Source organism: Protopterus annectens, chromosome 3.part1 (assembly GCF_019279795.1).
Source record: "Protopterus annectens isolate FY-2018-M chromosome 3.part1, PAN1.0, whole genome shotgun sequence".
In the NCBI taxonomy this organism is placed as follows: domain Eukaryota; kingdom Metazoa; phylum Chordata; order Ceratodontiformes; family Protopteridae; genus Protopterus; species Protopterus annectens.
Window position 1 is genome coordinate 285,882,382 of NC_056732.1, and position 19,485 is coordinate 285,901,866.

Genomic DNA, 19,485 nt, shown 5'->3' on the forward strand with positions numbered 1-19,485 from the left:
TTGTAAAGTTTTTTTGTTAAGCTTTTAGCTTCTGGTATTTAAGGCCCATATTTGACCGGGTTTTCTGCTTGTTTGAACTGAGATGAACTGAGGTGGGCTACCAGCCACAATTCTGAGCTTAGATACCAGATGACTATAGGCTTCTGAGCTTCCCAAAAAACACAAGTTGCCTGTTTTTTTGCTTGATTATACTATTTACTGCACTTTTTATTGTGTTCTGCTTATTTAATACTGTATTTTAATACTGTAAAATAAACTGCAGTGTTTGTACTGCATTTGTCTGTCTTACTATGTCTGTTAAATCATATTTTGTTACTGTTTTCACTGTTTGCAAAAGTTTTTTGCTATTTTCACTGTTTGTAAAGTAATTGTCGTTACTTTTCACTGTTTGCAAGGCATCTGTTTGTTCTGTTTTCCTGCCAAGCAATGTTTTAAATAACTAACTTTTTCACTGTTTAAAACATTCTTTAGAGTCTCCTTGCTGTTTTTCTGCTGTTTAAAACATTTTTAGTCTTTCCCACCTATATTAGTGTAGCTAGTAGCTGTAGCATAGACCATACACAGGTTTGCTGCATCTGGGTCTGTTTGTACTGGCTGTTGTATTTTGAGCAGATTTTCCAAGCCATCTTTGATTGTAAGGGGCCCTTCTGCACCCTTGTGAGAGAAGTGTGTTAATTAAAACCTGTCTGATGAAGGGTGATTGGTCTAGGGCTTGGAGTAAGCACCCTCATTTATTCTTTTGATTTTTAATTTTTTTTTAAGTTTTCAGCCTCTGGTATTTAAGTTCCATATTTGAGTGGGAATCTGCTTGTTTGCGCATCATGCATCACCAACCACTGCCAATCAATTGTGCACCATAGACAGACATCATTTTGACAATTTTTACCTTAGCTGTAGTACATTAATGTAGCCCTCATATTTTGTACATTTCTGGTTTGAGAAGTGTTGCTAGTGAGCTGTGACCTATTAATCCACCAGCCCAAAACCCAGTTAGAAATATCCATCTAGAGAGCACCTCCTATAGCAGTACTGAAAGCATCCCCTTTAGGATAACAGTTCTTCAAACATAGCGTTACAGATAGTTGGACAACCTTGTTTGTCCTGCCAGCCTTGTTGACTTGGATTTCATGAGACAGTGTAGCAACTGCCTTATGTACGCTGACAACCCTTTACTAATAACTCACTCTAGTACAGAGTGCGAGGGATGTATCTACACCAAGAATCTTGAATCCCTGCTCTCTCGCACATGAAACAGTAAAAATGAAGAGGTTGTCAACTCACCCACCACTACTCATGCACATTGTACCAGTACTCATACCCATACTGCACATTCAACACATAAATCAATATATGTGAAGGTTCTCTCAAAAAACTTACCGAAACACCAGAGACCTCCAAAACAAAAGACTGCTACAACTAACACAGTTCCCACAGCACCACAAGACACATAGCAGCACCAGTGTCTCACCTATCAAGCCCTTAACGTGTAACACTCAAAACCCAAATTTTCTTGTCATTGAAGACTCCACAGTGAGACACACGGATATCCCACTCACCAGGTTAGATAAGGAGAAAGTCAGCTGTCTGTCCAGTGCCAGGATTTGTTAGATCATGCATGCATTCAAGTCTCTTGGCAAAAAGTACCATTATGACTTTGTCATAGCTCATGCTGGAGTGAACAACTGCAGATATACCTCACTGGACTATATGAAAAGAGACATGAGTGAGCTTGCTGAGTATGTGTCCCAGGCAGGTATGTCCCTAGCCTTAAGCAGCACATTACCCTCACCTAGAATGATTCCACCGTAAAACAAAAATGGTTGATTTAAATAACTGACTTAGTTTTTTTGTGTCATTCAAAGGGGATCCAGTTTTTGTCAGCTTGGGATAACATGGTCGACAAACCTTGCTACTTTACTACAGATGGTTTGCACCTGGCACCACTAGGCTTTTGGCTGGCAAAGGCTCTTGCCTCCCCCATAGTGCCTTTTTTAGATAACTTCTCAAAAACAAAATTGCTGACGTGAAAATTGCCAACAATAATAAAATAAGGGTTATGCTGCTAAATGCTAGGAGCTTAAACTAAATCTGCACACCCTGGAAACACTTGTATCACTGGAGGATGTAGATGTCTATGCAGTCACAGAAACCTGGTTCAAGGCTGCAATGCTTTCCACATCTTCAGATTGCAAAACAAATGTGTGAGAACCAAAGGAGGTAGTGTTTTTATCTGTATTAGAGATAACTTCACCTCCCGACTAGTTAGACTGGACAACTCCATGGAGTTACTCCAAGTTCAGATTATTGTGGGTAAGAGCCCCATTCAAGTCATAGCCAGTTATAGCTCCCCCTCCATGGATCATGATGTGCACATGGCCTACTTGACCAAACTGGAGTCATTCAAAATATTGCCAAACACTCTGGTCATGACGGATTTCAAATATCCCACCATCAACTGGGAAACCTACTCTAGCCCTAACTTACTAGCACAAAAGATCCTTGACTTTGTTAACCCAAATGCCCTGAAACAAATTGTCCAAACCCCAACAAGAGGAACAAACATACTAGATCTAGTCTTCACTAACATGACAAACAGATGCACCACTCTAGCTGTCAGACCCTCATTAGTTAAATCTGACCACAAATCAGTCACCTTCTAACTGACACTAACGCCAGAACTCACAAAGGGCCAAGCCCCGCCCCTGGCTGGAAGTGGTAACTACACCAAAGCTTACACTAAAGCCCTGTACAATCACTTGTATAAATGTATGGACTCAGCTAATCCAGAGAGCATCAATTCCAGAGCCCCAAGTATACACTAGTAGCCCTGGTGGACATCCAGCATCAACAAACTTTACAATAAATGCAAAATGTTGCTATATAAGAAAAATAAGGTGAGGTCCCCAACAATGGAAAAGCATGCTCTTTAACCTCAACAGGCAAATAAGACAACATGTCAAATCCTCTAAGGATAACATTTGAGAAAAACTTAGGAATTACAACCGAGGATAACCATAAGGCCTTTTACAGCTACGTAGGTAGCATAAAAGGTAGGATCCAAGCATGTGCCAAACTAGTGACTAATGGTATCACACACACTGATCTCGTAGAGCTAGCAAACCCACTAGTGGACAGATATGGTGAAAATTTCACTCACTTATCCCTTCCAAACTTATCACAAACCTTGCTCTCAACTCACCGCTCCACCTTACATGTCCAAAGAGTAGGTTATTAAAGCCTTGCCTAAAGCAAAAAACACAGCCTGTGTGGGACTAGAGAGAATCCCAGACTGTCTTCTAAACAAACTAAAACAAGAACTAGCACCACCATTAAGTACCCCATTCAATATCAGCCTAAACACAGGCTTTGTTCCTGCAGAATGGAGAACAGCCGCAGTTATTCCCTTCCACAAAGGTGGCTTAGCAACAGACCTGGGGAATTATAGACCCATATGTCTGAACAGCCTCATCTGTAAGGCCATGGAATGTATCATCATGGACCTCATAAATAAAGACTTAGTCGACCTCCAAACCCTGGATCCGACCGAATTCGACTTCGACAAGTGCAGATCCTGACTGTTAAATCTGGTGGATTTCTTTGAAAATGTGACCAGCACCATTGCTGAGGGCAGATCTGAGCACACAGCATACCTCAACTTGGCAAAGGCCTTTGACACAATCCCACACTCAGGCATTACTGATAAACTTAGCAAGCTGAATGTAAACCCCTTTGTTGTAAGATGGGTTGCTAACTGGCTCACAAACCCATCACACATTATCAAAGTGGGTGACTCCACATCAAACAGAAGACATGTCACCAGCAGGGTGCCACAAGGGTCAGTGCCGAGTCTCCTACTCTTTGATATATACTTCGCATAAGCTCAGGCCAAAACTAAGGGGCTGTAGCTGACCAAGTTTGCGGATGACTGCAAACTTGGTGCAATTACTGAATCTCAAAATGATGTCAGTATACTACAGGAGGGTCTCAGGTAGACCAATGACTGGTGTCTTAGTCACAGTCACAAACTGAATATAAAGAAATGCATCATCATTCCCTTCAGTAAAAACAATGTCCCTTCACACTATCAAATTAACAACAATACCCTGTGTACCTATGAAATGGTAAGGGATCTGGAATCACAAGTAGACTGCAACCTTAACTTTGACCATCATGTCTACTGTAGTAAGGAAGGCTTTCTACATAGCACACTTGATTAGCAAAGGCATCACCTCTAGAACACAGGAGGTTATAACCCTGTTATACTCGTCACTAATCAGGCCCATAATAGAGAATAATGCCCCCTTTCGGTATGTACTGTACAAAGCGCCTGCAACAGCTGGAGAGACCGACCTCTGACCTTTCTAACTAAGAAGATCAAGGGACTCCAGCATGTGCCTTACACAGATTGACTAAAGTCCCTGTCACTATGCATAGTATTGTACAGACTTCTTTGGGGAAACTTATGCCTGGCTAATAAAGCAATCTCCGACCCAAACCTAATGAACTTACTGCACATCCATAAATCAAACGAGACTAAGCAATCAGTTCCAAGGGCTAAAATATGGCCTGTAACTTGAATAGGACATGGTGGAGGGACAGATTTGTCTCCCAGCAACCACCATGTCTTTGGAATAGGCTGCTAATTCATATGAAGCAGAGCACGTCTATGACACTGCTCAAAAGGAACCTGGATGAGTGCATGGGACACCATAAATTCTTACTGGGCATAGCAGCCAAACCCTCCTGGACATGGGCATTCATTACTAAATACATTCCTGGTATTGACTAGAGTATCTATGGTATTACATTGGGATAAAACAGCTAGGCTTAAAATGACTTCTGAGTCGATAGCCTAGTAACTTCGTATGATCCTATAATTATAGATGATAACCTTAAATTTGACCTGAATGTTCAAAATAACAAAGATTCACCAAAATTTAGGAATGCTCTACAGGCATAAAAACTTCATTAGCAGGACATCTAAAACCACTCTTGCTGCTACCTACCTTCTCCCATCTGGTTATATGGTGCACCCATCCTAACCAAACTTCAGGTTAAAGTTCAAAATAAGATGGAGGCATGCTATATTGTGGTTGCAAAATTTGCCACCAACAAATAATACCGCAACCTCCGTATAGCCCTTACGGTTTTGAATTGACTCAAACTTCCTGACCACTTAGATTACATACATAGTTTCATTGGTTCATAGGTAGGTACTAGGCTATCAGCCCTAGGGCCTAAGTAAGCCTAACCAACAAGGTTCCCTGGCTTACGCCACCCAAGAAAGTTATTTTCCTGTGCCTCTGTCGAGCAGAACCACAGAAGTGATCCTTGGGGTGTATTTCCTATTTCCCATCCACTTATCAAGAGTTTTCTTAAAGAGTGCTAATGAGGAACTTTGCTTGACATAGATGGGTAGCTTGTTCCAGAGTATGGGAAGTCTCTGGGACAGGAATTTATCCCTCCAGCATGTTCTGTTTATTGTGGTGACAAAGGTTAGGTCCCTAGAGCGTGTAGTTCGGAGGAATTGGGATTTCTTTAGGTGTAGCATGTCCAGCAGTTCTGGGTTTGACATAGCTTTATATGTTAGTCAGAGATCACCTCAGAGTAGCCGATATGCTATGGAGTAAAGCTGGAGTTTTTTGAGACGGTCAGTGTAGGGCATCTGCTTGAGGCCAGTAATCCTCTTAGTGAGGTACTTCTGTGGCCTTTCCAGCTGCTGCAGATGTCTTGTGAGGTACATTCTAAGAGGGGCATTGTACTCTATATTGGGTCTAATGAGTATCGAGTAGAGGGGAACAATGACCTCTTTTTTTCATAGATGAGAACCCTTTTGTGATGAGGTATGCCACGCAGAAGGATTTCCTGACTACTGTGGCGATGTGATTATCAAAGGAGAGACTACTGTCCACCTGGGTCCCCAGGTCTCTTATCACATATTTGGTGTTAAGTAGACTGCTGTGGTAGATCATGGGTACAGAGTTTTTACCAAAGGTGATGACAATGCACTTTTTGGCACTGAGCTTGAGGCCATGGCTCTGACACCAGGCATCTGTCTCAGTGAGACCCTTCTGTAGGATGTCCACATCATTTGGGGACTAAACTATGGTGCCTAGTTTGCAGTCATCTGCGAACTTCATTAACCAAAGGCCTTCTGTTTTAGCCTGTACTTCAGAGAAGTAGATACCAAGCAGGAGAGGTCCCTAGACTGAATCCTGTGGTACTCCACTTGTCACTGGTTTGAAGTCAGATTTGGAGTCTGCAACTTTTACAGTGTGGGTTCTGTCAGTGAGCCAACTGGCATCCCATCTTGTGATTAAGGGACTTATACCTAGTTTAGTGAGTTTAGCTATAATTCCAGAATGGGGGATGGTGTTGAAAGCCTTGGCAAGGTCAAGATAGGCTGTGTGAACCACATTACCCTCATCTACAGCTTTGGAGACGGCCTCAAAGAAGTCAATCAGGTTCAGGAGGCATGATCTGCCTTTCACAAACCCGAACTGTGTGGGGTCTAGAGTTTGGAGGTTACCAATGTCTTTGTTTATGAGTTCCATGATAATACGTTCCATGGCCTTACAGACCAGGCTCATCAGGCTAATAGGGCGATAGTTCCCAGGATCAGTGGTGGCTCCCCATTTGTGGAGTGGGATAACTGTTGCTGTGCACCATTCAGTGAGCACAAAGCCTGATGTGTGACTCTGATTGAACATGGTGCTCAGGTGGGGAGCCAATTTGTTCTTAAGTTCGTGTAAAACGCAGCCTGGGATGTTGTCCAGTCCCATGGATGTTGTGTTTTTGGCTTTAGAGGGTGCAGCTTTTACCTGCATAGTTGTGATTTCAGGGACTCTGCATTCTTCCTGTATAGTTATGGACCGTTTAGGGGGTGAGAGTGGGGTAAAGTTAGCACTGAACCTATCTGCCAGGACATTGGCATTATCAGTTGGTTCTGTAATTTTCATGCCATTTGTTGTGACTCAGAGCAGATCTGGGTAGTGCCATTGAGATTCTTGACATAGCTATAGAATGCTTTGTGGTTGTCCCTAGAATCAGTGGTGATTTTGTTTTCGTAGCTAGCTTTGGAGGATCTTATAAGGGATCTCAGATTCTTACTGAGGCTGACCAGGGAACTCCTCCACTCATGGGATTTTACTCTCTTTTGTAACAGTTTCTTCCTTCTGTTGTAGAGTTTGTTTATGGCATGGGACCACCAGCTTGGCTTCCTTTTTTTGGAGGATAGCGTCTTGGTTCTGTTTGGGATAGCACGATCCATGCACTCGTGTAAGTGCTTATAGAGTACATCTATGTAGGATTCAGCAGTTGTAACTGTATTGTCCATCTACAAGGGTGTCATGAAGTTCGCCACTTCTGTCTTTAGAAGCATGAAGTTGGCTTTGGAGAAATGTTTTACCATGATTTGCTTAATGGGGGGTGGGGGTGGGATGTAGATATCTAGGGTGATTAGCTTAGGGTTGGATCTGACCAATGAGGAGTTGACTTCAGGTGTGGAACACCGGTCACTCATGTTGGTAATGACTAGCTCTAGGATATTGTTGCCCCTGGTGGGGGTGTAGATAAGTTGATCCAGGGCATTGGAATTTATTAATTCCAGAAAGCGTTTTGCGAAGGAGTTGGTACATGAGTAGTTTTCTCAGTTAATGGTGGGGTAGTTGAAATCACCCATTATTAGGGTGTTTGGTTGAACCCTAATATTTTCCAGTATATCAAGAAAAGAGGAGTGGGAATCCTGGGGCATGGTGGGGGATCTGTAGCAAGCTACAATTTGGATTTCAGTTTTGCCCAGTGTTAGTTGCACTTGGATAGCCCCTGATGCATTATGCTGAGCAACTAGCCTGGAAGTGTGGATATCCTTAATGAATATGGACACACCTCTGCCTTTGGTGTTCCGGTCCAGGTTAGCTGGCTGAAAAGTGTGGTATGAGTTACAGCCTGGCAATGCAGGGGTGCTCTCTGGAGCCTTGAACCAGGTCTCAGTCACTGCACAGATATCGATGTTCTCCATTTTAAGGAGTGCCTCGAGGGAGTGCATTTTGAGATTTAGACTTCTAGCATTGAGTAGCATTACCCTCAGTTTTTGCTTGCCTGTTCCTGTTACAGTGGTGAATTTGTCATTTGAATCTTGCCTAAAAAAGGCACTATAGGGGCAGCAAGAGCCTTAGCCACTATCTGGAATCTCAGGGGTGATAGTTGCAGGCCATCTCTGGTAAAGCATTGTGGTCTGTCGACCATGTCATCCCAGGCAGACAGATACTGGATCCCCTTAGAATGACACCAGAACCTTAGCCAATTGTTGAAGCCAATCATTTTGCCCTTTTACTGCAGTATCATTCTGGGTGATGGCAGGATGCTACTCAGGGCTAGTGTCATACCTGCCTCGGCTACAGGATCAGAGAGCTCTTCCATGTCTCTTTTCATGTAGTCCAGGGAGGTATGTCTCAGGTCATTCACACCAACATGGACAATGACAGAGTCATATTTGTACTTGTTGTGGAGTGACGTGAGTGTGTAGATTATGTGGCGGATCCTCTCACCCGACAGGCAGCTGACAGTAACCGTCTCCTTGTTTAGCCTGATGAGTGGAACATCAGTGTGCCTGACTATAGAGTCAGCTATGACTAGTGTGTTGGGTATGTTGTTTTGCCTTATGGGCTGTGGTTGAGTGACACACTGAGTCTGTGGGTATGTGTCATTTGGGTTGTGTTGGGGGGGTGGAAGTTGCTTGCGTTTCTGCTTTGGAGGTCTCTGTTGCTTGAGCAGATTATTATTGAGAGCCTCCGTGAATGTTTTTGTGTTTCTATGTGTGGATTTTGGTGGTGTAGGTTTAGTGGGACTATGTGATGAGTGAGGTGTGGTGCAAGTGTTTATCTTCTCCTCTTGACAGCGTGTCTCCACACGCAACATTATTCACAAAGCCAAAACTGCCCTGATTTTACTCCTATTTTCTATTCCTATCACCTTAATAGACTACTTTGATCTAATGAACAACATCTTCTCAGCATACATAGGATTCCACAAATCCTCTCGCCAAAGTCTGTACTCATACTCTGTCACTAAAACATGGAATTCTATTCCTCTGCAAATTAGATTAGGTTTGTATATGTTTACTAAGCTAATGACCACAAGGGCCTTTTTAAGTCTAGCCATGCATCCCAAATCTCTGATAAGTTCTGGTTCTTTTGATAAGTGCAGGTAGGGGCTTGGGAGATGAAACATTTACAAGCAGAGGTCTGGGAGATGAAACATTTACATGCTGTCTGTATGTATTAGAGATATAGGTGCCAAACCAGTGATGAATTTCCTATTCCCATCCAAAAATTGTACAAGTTACACTTGAATTAGGTTAGGGAGGAACTCTGCTTAACATGGATGAGGGAGCCTGTTCCAGAGAAGGGATGTCTCTGAAATATATACCTGCCTCTCCAGCAGGTCCTATTTATGTTACAGTCAAGATTTAAGTCTTTAGAATGGGTAATTCTGATGCTGTTTGTTGAAGATATGTAGATGGTCCAAAAGGGTGGGGTCTGACAAAAGCCTTGTATGCCAGGCATAGATCTCAGCTCAACAGCCTACATGTAGGAGACAGAATTCAGGGATAGGGCCTTGAGGCAGTTTGCACAAGACATGTTACTTAAGCCCTGTATTCTTTTAGTGAAGAATGTCTGTGGATATTCCAATTTTTGGATATGCCTGTTTAAGTACATACCAAAGGGGGAATTGTGCTCAGTGATAGGTCAGATGAATGCCAAATACAGTGGGACAATGACTTCCTTGGACCTAGATATCATACCTTTGTTTATAAGTTGCACAACATATAATGATTTCCTTGTCCTCATGAGCTCTACCTCTAACCTCTCCAACTTCAAATAACTACTAAAAAAATACTTAAAAAAGACTTGGCTCTGCTCCTGCACCACCCCAGGCTAAACTACTTCCACCTTTCTTCTACCCCCAGCATAATTTGACTGTGTTAGGAGAGAAAGAATACCTTAAAGGACAAATATATTTTTGGCTAGCCTAGGCTATATGATCTAGTCATCTCTGTTTCCAACAATGTACTCAGTGTGTTTAATGTCAGCTCTGTTAACTGCAACTTGTGAATACTTGAACTATTGGCAATGTTCTTTTCCAGCTTGTTATATCTGTCCAAATATTTGTACTATATACATTTAGGTTCATGCTATATGAACTGATGTTGAATTTTTGCTTAGCTAATACATTTGTCTTCTGTATTAAGTTTTGTAATTTTATTTAACTGTAACCACATTATATCAATGTGGAGCTTTTCTCCCTGGTCCTCTGCTGAAAATGGGATATTACCCCAGACAGACTTTCCCAATAAACAAATATCAAATAAATAAATAAAAATAAATAAAAAAAAAAAACTAATATTTGTGTTTGTATATATGTGTTTTCACTTTATTTACATAGACTAAGCCACAGGCATCCATCAAATGCAATAAAATATATATTTGCGGTTAAAAAGGCAACTGTTAAACAATAAAAATAAGTTAGTGTTCTACAATTGCATAATGCAGATACAAAAAATTAATTAATTATTCAAGTAGAAATTAAATGCAGACATCCAGACACAGTATCAGCAGGAATATCGTCAGCATAAAATGTTTAAAATGTTCAAAACTCCATTAGATAGCAGTTACTCTTTTGACAGCGTAAACAAACTTAACAAGTTTTAAGACTCAATAAGATTTTAAGTTGGACTTTCCTGGTAAACAAATGTTAAATAAAATAAATAATAAAAAAAAAAAGTTTAGTAAGTCGGTCCAAGGAAAGACTGGGAATAGGTGTTCAGGCTGGCAAGATGGTGACATTGAAGGTGTGACTTATAGAAAATGTAGACAGAAGTGGTAATGTGAAGGTTTTCAGGCAAATGAAGGCATTAGTAGTCACTGAAAGAATACAGGGAGTAAGTAACATGTCCTGTGCAGATTGCCTTAAGGCCCTGCCCCCCTATTCTGTCTCCTATAAGTGTTAAGGGAAGATCTGTGCCTGGCATATAAGGCATTGTCTAACTCCACTTTGATGGACCTCCTGCATATCTACAAAACAAACAGCACCAGAATATCCATTCTAAAGACTTAAACCTTGCCTGTGATATGAATAGGACCTGCTGTAGAGACAGGTGTGTATCCCAGAGACTACCCCATCTCTGGAACAGACACCTTATCCATGCGAAGCAGAGTTCCTCCCTAACCCAATTCAAGTGTAACTTGACAATTGCTTGGGAAACAGGAAATTCATCCCTGGTTTGTCACCTATGTATCCTGTAAATGGATAATCTCTCAGGCTCCTGCTTGTAAATGTCTCATCTCCCAAACCCCTGGTTACACTTACCAAGGGTACCCGATCTTGTCAGGGATTTGGGATATATGGCTAGATTTAAATAAGGCCCTTGTTGTCATTAACCTAATAAACACTCATGAACCTATATGAACCTATAAGAAATGCAGAACCATAGACGCAAGCTGGAAAATATTGAAGATTGCTAGGGTGGGTTTTTGGGGCATTTTCTAAGTAAGGGTATTTTAGAGTATGAGACCTGTCACTGAAAAGAAGTGATGGGTAGTAGTCAGGTGATGAGAGGGGAATAGCTAATGTGGTTTGAAACAGGGTTGAGTTTTGGAGGGCTCTGAAAGTCAAGAGGCAGGGAAAGAGCTTTGTTGGTGAAACAGAAGCTTGTACAGAAGAGTCACTCAAAGGAAGTTCTGCTGTAATATAATCGGTAGATTGTGGTCTGTTTTTAGAGAGTGATGCTCAGTCTTGAGAAACACAGGTAGCTAGAGGCTCTGTTCTGGTGTGTTTTTTCTTTGAGATACTGGAAGAAAAGTCACAGATGAATGGCAAGGTGCAAAACATAGCAGGTAGTATGGCTGAAAGAATAAGTATTTTTTTCTATGTACCTTTTGTCACCAAGCCTGCCAACTATCAAGCCTCTTTGACAGGTACTCAAAGCCACCCACTGGGGATATCATCCAGACATAAATGAAGGATGTTTGTACCCATGCTGGCACAATGGCAATGAGTGTATCTGAATGGACTACTCTCAAAGAGCAACCCGCATCATCTTGGGGAACCACATCCCAACCCCACCCATAATGCACATTCCTATACACTAATTAGTGAAGAATACCACCAGATGGTGCCACAGGACACTACCATAGCACTGTCCCTCCTGCATGGAATAGTGACAGTATGTCTATTGCACTGTTCTCCCCTGTCCCCATTGTCCACTACCAACTCTGTCACACACTCAACCCTTTAATTAAACATGAGCTACTTGATTTGTAGTCAGGGCTTTATCCCTTTATACCATGGGAGATGGTTAGTAAGTGAGCAGATTTTTGATGTTTTTTTGAAGTCAATGTAGTTAACTCTGTGCCTTCATATGACCTACAATGCTACTTTGTTCACATGGGTTTTAAAGGAGACAATGGGACTGATCCAAGGGGTGCGGGTGTATGAATATGTGTTCCTGTTCAGTAGCATTTCTACTGTGAGAATCTTTACAGGAAGTTAATAATGAGAGATGAGGCAAAATAGGTGTCCAAGAAAGTAAGTTCAGTAGAAAATTATTTGAAGATACTGTTATAATTATCCATTTAAAAACACGTTTTGAGGTGATAACTAATGGCCCAACAAAGGAGTCTTGTGGCACTCTGACACAGTGGGGCAACAATGGGGCAGAGAGAGGGATGTAGTCAATGTGGAGAGTACTGATTTTTATTTTGTTTTGAAACCAATTTATGAGTTTGGAGCTGAAATAAGGAAAGTGAAGAAGGTTGATTACGCTAACATATAAGGAAGACTCATATAATTTGAGAAACCCAATAAAACCCAGTTCTGTGAGGATGGCGAGGTCAAAGTTTTGACAGACAATAAGGAATTTATCTGGGAGATGAAGAGTTCAAGGGTGAAGTGGGATAAGTACCTGAATTGAAGAGATATATATATATATATATATATATATATATATATATATATATAGAGAGAGAGAGAGAGAGAGATGCACAGTTAAGGCTCATATACATAAAGCAATCAGAAAGCTATTTTTAAAGTGAAAAGGGATGATGATGATGATGGAACGGTGGGGGCAGGATTCATGAAATAAGGAGATAGCAGGGTTTTAGATGTAGATCCTTAAGGAGAGTAACAACCATACTGAATATTATATGGGTCTACTTCATTAGACCGACCAGTCATATAACTGACACTCAAATCAATGACACCAGAACAACGAAACATCAAAAGCATGAAAATCCGAAACAACAAAACTCCACATTACCGAAAAATAGAACCCCTTCTCCTCCCGTATTAGAAACATAGCATAATAGTACAACAAGTGCAATGCAACCATCCTATAGTGGCTTAATTAAAAGTGTAAGCACAAATTAAGTAATAATTGCCATAAATTAACACATACTACATGTCTGCATCAGGAAATGTTGAAATTCCCTGCAATGGTGAGCTCACATTGTGCTATGCACCGAAGACAATATGGCTGACTTAGAAAAGGGAGCCCCAGGAGTGTTAAATAGCATCCATACCACAGTGGCATCCCAAAAAGGTAAACACTTACTGGTAATTGATGGCTACCTGGACCATTTGGAATGAATGAGAAACACAAAAAGGTATTGGGGATGCAAATATAAAATAACAGATGGCTGCAAAGGCAGAGCAGTTACTGTTGTTATGCCAAACAGGGATCGGTTAGAAAAGTCCGTTGCACATAACCATGTAGGGGATCCCGGAGAAGTTGAAAGATATGTCGTTTGTGGAAATTTAAAAACCAGACCTACGTACAGTAGGGATACCGCATGTATTATGGTAGCCTCCATATCGCTAGATACAATCCACTGTATACACCATAGAAGGGCACTGGTTCAACAAGTGGGTCGAGTTAGATGGTAGATAGGTGTAAAAGCCAGGAAGGAGGAATTAACATTACTAACTACTGATTTCAGTAAGTACCCCCACAAAGATGGGAGTTTCATTAGTAAAGCAATGTGTGATCCAACTACAGACACTTACGTGGTAGTCTTCACAACAATAGAGAATCTACACAACCTCAGTTGTGCCACCATTTGGTCAATGGATGGTATGTTCTTCACTAAAGGTGGAACTGTTAGGCAGCTTTACAGTCTGCATGGTTTCCTGAAGTACGGCAGTCACAGTAAAGCTGTACCATTGATATACTCATTGATGTCAAAGAAATTCCTCAGGTCCTACAATTATCTCTGGCATAGCATTTTTTTACTTATTTGGAGAGCATGAGTTTGAAGTCACAGTGCGATATGTGCTCTGTGACTTTGAAATCGCCACCTTAAAAAGTGTCAGGCATAATATACCTTCAGCACGCTCAAAGGGTTGCCTATTCCACTTTGGGCAAAATGTGTGGTGAAAAGTCCAGTCACTGGGTCCGGCTTCATTATATAATAAAACACAAGCATTCCAACTGGCCATCAAGTCACTTGTAACACTTGCATTTCTAAATGAGAGTGACTTGGAAAGTACATATGAACCTGTAAAGGGAACATTCCCCGTTGAAGGAAAGGAAGTTCTGAAATACTTTTCTGAGTGGTATGTATATGAGAAACAACAGAAATTTAGTACCCGAATGTCCTCATGTATGAGATTTCCACCACTGTTCCCAATTTCCTTTTGGAACATTAGTGATTTGAATGAGTTAAACCTACTGAGGATGCAGAATTCCATCGAGGCATGACATAGGAAACTGAAATGTCTCCTAGGTGGAAGGGGTACTAACTTGTCAGTGTTATTATCTACTTTGGTAAGGGGACAGGACTGTATAAACGAGTTGTGAATCAGGATGTCTGCAGGTTATGTTCCTTCACCTAAAAAGAGAAAACTTATTCTGAGGCATGAGCACTTTCAGAATGTGTTGTCAAGTAGGGATGAATATTCCCCCACAGAGTTTGTTAAAGTTGTTGCTAAACATTTGAAAATGTGAGCGGATTTCCTTAACATGTGTAGTTACTTGATGGTTTTACTATCACTTGATGGGTCTATATTACCAAAGCAAAAAACCCTATTCCCGAATACTTAAACATTAACACCTGTACGTCGAACCGTGAAAATCCTGAATGCACTAAACCGCGAAAAAAAATATCGAACTGTCATAGTCGGCCAACCCCACCACCCGCTAGATACTACCTACCCAAAGAAAATAAATAAACCACACACATACACTAACCAAACCCTACTTCTAAGCTAAGGTAAAGCACCAAAACCCTACCTCTAACCCTACACTAAACCCCACATACACAACTAACTATGCACTATCCTTAACCCCTCCCAAACCCTAAGGTCTGTAACTACCACACACATCCCCTACACACATACACCCAAACAAAATAAATAATCCACATACATACATTTAACAAAACCCTACCTCCAACACTACACTAAACCCGGGTCTATATCAAATCAGCGAATGCTTAAACAAGCGAACGCTGATTGATCGACCTTATGTAAATGAAAGCTTACAATCTCGAACTGTCAGATCAAAAATGTTTTTCCCTAGGAAAACAATCGCTGATCCAAAACACATACACACAACACAAACACAACAAACAAACAGAAATCCACACACATACACCTAAACTCTGACACCTAACCCTACACTAAACTATGCACCCACCACTAACTATCCACTTACCTTAACCCAAACCCTAACCCTAAGGTCTGTCACTATCGCACACTCACCTCACCCGCTCCCTAACCCTAACTCACCTAAATCCGCCCTAACCCTCATGTCCACACAATTGCACACAAACCTAACCCGCGCCCTAACCCTAACTCACCTAACCCACTCTAACACTCACATCCACACAATCGCACACTTACCTGAATGTGACCCGTAACTTTCCACCGCAGCACTGAAAATACCAAAGCAACAGAAATGGACAACCGAATTCTTTCCCTAGGAAAAAATTCGGGTTTCTGTTGCTTCGATATTTTGACCATTCGCTTAAATAAGGTCGATCAATCAGAGTTTGTTTGTTTAAGTGTTCACTGATCTAATATAGACCCACTAAACCCTACACACACACACAGCTATCTATGCACTATCCTTAACCCCACCCTAACCATAAGGTCCGTAACTACCGCACACTTCCCCTACAGACTTACACCCAAACAAAATAAACAATACACATACATACACTTAAAATAACCCTACTTCTAACACTACACTAAACCTTACATACATTACCTATCTGTACACTTACCTTAACCCATATCCTAACACTAAAGTCCTATGTATCGCACACTTATCTTACGGAGCTATACCGCAGACGGGCCAACCAAAAAAAATCAACATTTCGGAATTTGCGGTTTTGTACGTTTGGGGTTTCCATACTTTGCGCAATATGTGTTAACATCATCGTATTCGCTCATACATTTTTTCGCGTTCCTAATACAGACCCCATTTAATTGTATAGGTGGTTTCAGCTCAATGGTTAACGCTGCTCGTTTTTGGGATATGGACTGAGTGAATTTTCTCTTCTCATAGGACTTACGTGCTATGTGGAAACAAACCTCTTGAGAGTACCGTGTTATAGTTTACATTTTTTAACAGTAATTGCTGGCTACAGAGAAGTGCACCTGAGTGGCCGTTAATGTATATGGACACTGGCTGTTCATTTGTTGTTGCCAAAAGGTATTTCATGGGCATACTGTTGTGAGTGGCACTGCAATCTTTGCATTGCACTACTTCTGATGAATAAGTTGTCAGTATTGTCAGTTTCGGCGTTTTAAGTTTCGTTGTTTTGGATTTTCGTGATTTTGATGTTTCGTTGTTCTGGTGTCGTTGATTTGAGTGTCGGTTTTATGAACGGTTGGGCAATGAAGTAGGCCCATATATATATATATATATGTATATATATATATATATATATATATATATATATATATATATATATATATATATATATATATATATATATATATATATATATATATATATATATGCATATATATATATATATATATATATATATATATATATATATATATATATAGATATATATATATATATATATATATATAGATATATATATATATATATATATAAAGTAACAAAGTATTTTAAGAGCAAGGTCAACACAAGAATAGAGAAAGGAGATTTTGCAGATAGGGATGACTACAATTAGGGTACAGAGAATAGGCAAGAGGGTGCTGGAATTTATTGGAGAAAACTAGCAAAGTAACTAGAGGGGGAAAGGTAGTAGAATGGTAACAGGCAAAGAAGACATTTGGACTGCAGGCTAGAGACTTCCCTCCTTATCAGAGATTTGTATTAGAGTATAGGCAAAGAGAAAATGATCTTAGGTAAAAGACCAGCACTGGTAGAGTTTTCAGTTGAATCAAGATCAGTAGCTACTGTTGAAAAGGAATAATCAGTAGGGCATATAAAATATTGCACAATAACTATAGGGATCAAACAGGGAAGGGTAGAAAAGACTGGGAAGAGAGAATGGATAACTGATTCACAAGGAAACAATGGAAGGTCATATGCATGGCTCCCAAGTATGCAGTAAAGTCTTTAAGATTTACGATTTTCACCTGGAAGTGTTTATTTAGGTAAATGTATAACCTCAGCAGTCTCCAAAGAATCTTTCCTTAGGTAGATGGGAAATGTAGGAGGTATGATGGGGAAGAAAGAGACAGATGAGAACATATGTTGTTGGAATGTAATGAGATGGCAGACTTCAACAATTTCCAACAGAGTATTCTGCCAGAAATGTTGCTTATGCAAATGGGTGTGAGTAAGGAAGCTATTTTTTGAGATGGGATACAAGATTTGAATTGTCTAGACATAATAATGTTTTGTTAAGTTTAACTCTAGTGGCTGTCAAAAAAGCAACTACTGGAAGATGGAAACTGAATTCTAAACCAAAGTATATGAAGCAATGAATATTGTAACAGAGATAAATAACTGAAAGTGGGATCTTCATTAAAGGGTAGGAGCAAATTGCATAGAAAAGTGAAAATTGTAGGAACAGTATGTGCAGAATAATATTTTGGGTGATATGTGATTTTTAAGGGAAAGCAGGAATTGATCAATTTTTATATTTATGTAATGTTGGATTGACGATAATTATACCAGAGAATACATGTGATATATAATGTTTGTGACTGGGGGCATGTTAATATATTTTTATATATATAAACGCAGGCTTAAGTGATACATCAATAAAGATAATAAAAAATGATAGTATTTGGTAAAAATAACAGGGTATTAGTGGCACCATGGCTTTGTGGAATCATGGTTGTTGTGTCAAAAGTCATGGTAATTAGGGTGATCACATCTGTGGAGATGTCCTTCAGAGTACTTTATAAGGTGTGAAGGAATGTACATGGGTCGTATTGTACTGGCCAGGTAGGTTGAACTAGCCATACTGGAAAGTGGAGTGATGACTAAATTCTTCCATGATTTCTATGAGTTTTTTTTCATGAAGGTGTAAGTTGGGGGAGAAATGTTTATCACATAGTAAAATAGAATTGGCAAAAACTGAGCCTAGCTTTGTAAACCATTTATTAACTGAAAGAGGGTGAGTAGCTGACAGTATGAGCTTGACTAGAGGTGTTTGTAAGACTAGATGGTATTTTATACTAGTTATTGTGAAAAGAGTTGACACCGGTTATACTTTTGAGTGTTGTTTGTGGGGAGAAGTCATCTATATATATTCTAGCAAAAAGAGTTTACCTTTTGGCAGAGCTGTTTGAGGTTATGTTTGATGTGCAACCTTTTTTTCCCCATATTGAGTAGTCTTTGATAGAGGAATTATTAGATACAATATTCTTATAATTGTGCCTGATTATGCTTGTATGGATCCTACTTCACCACATTGTAATATTTCTTCATGTATTAAAAAAACTGTGAAGACTGTTGAATCAGTACCGCATGCTACGCATTTGTCCCTTGTAATTGTGTCGGTATAATATCCTTTGAACGTAATGTAACATTTTGTCATTCCACTGACATTTCATGAAATTAATGTTGTAAATAACATAGGAATGACTTGTAGTGCAGTATGTAGAAAATTACTTGTTACTACAATCTAAGCTGCCTTTAAATTTGGAAAGGAACACATAATTAATGATGCAAATGTTGAAAATGCTTGTTATTATAACCAAAACTTAGATTTTCACAGATAATCACTGTACACAGTGATGCACTTGTTATTATAACCTATAATAGTTTTCAATATTTATACTGAAACTTTTTTATACTGGGACTTTGCAGAAAATGAGCCCATCTTTACTGGAATTTGCCAGTCAATAAATGAGTAATGAACAAATAACTGAAATCAATCAAATCAATCAATAAACAAATAAACAAGAAGCAGAGTGATCTACAATCAGTAGTATATGCACTTCAAGACAATGCCAGTTTTTAGACACGTAAAGTCCCCATGTTTGTTTGAC

At 40.0% G+C, this 19,485-nt stretch overlaps 1 protein-coding gene across 1 annotated transcript in view; it reads right to left on the bottom strand.

Moving 5' to 3' along the window:
- Positions 1-19,485, bottom strand: part of VWDE (von Willebrand factor D and EGF domains) — a 740,920-nt gene that overhangs the window by 19,664 nt on the left and 701,771 nt on the right. The gene's annotated exons all lie outside the window — the stretch shown is intronic.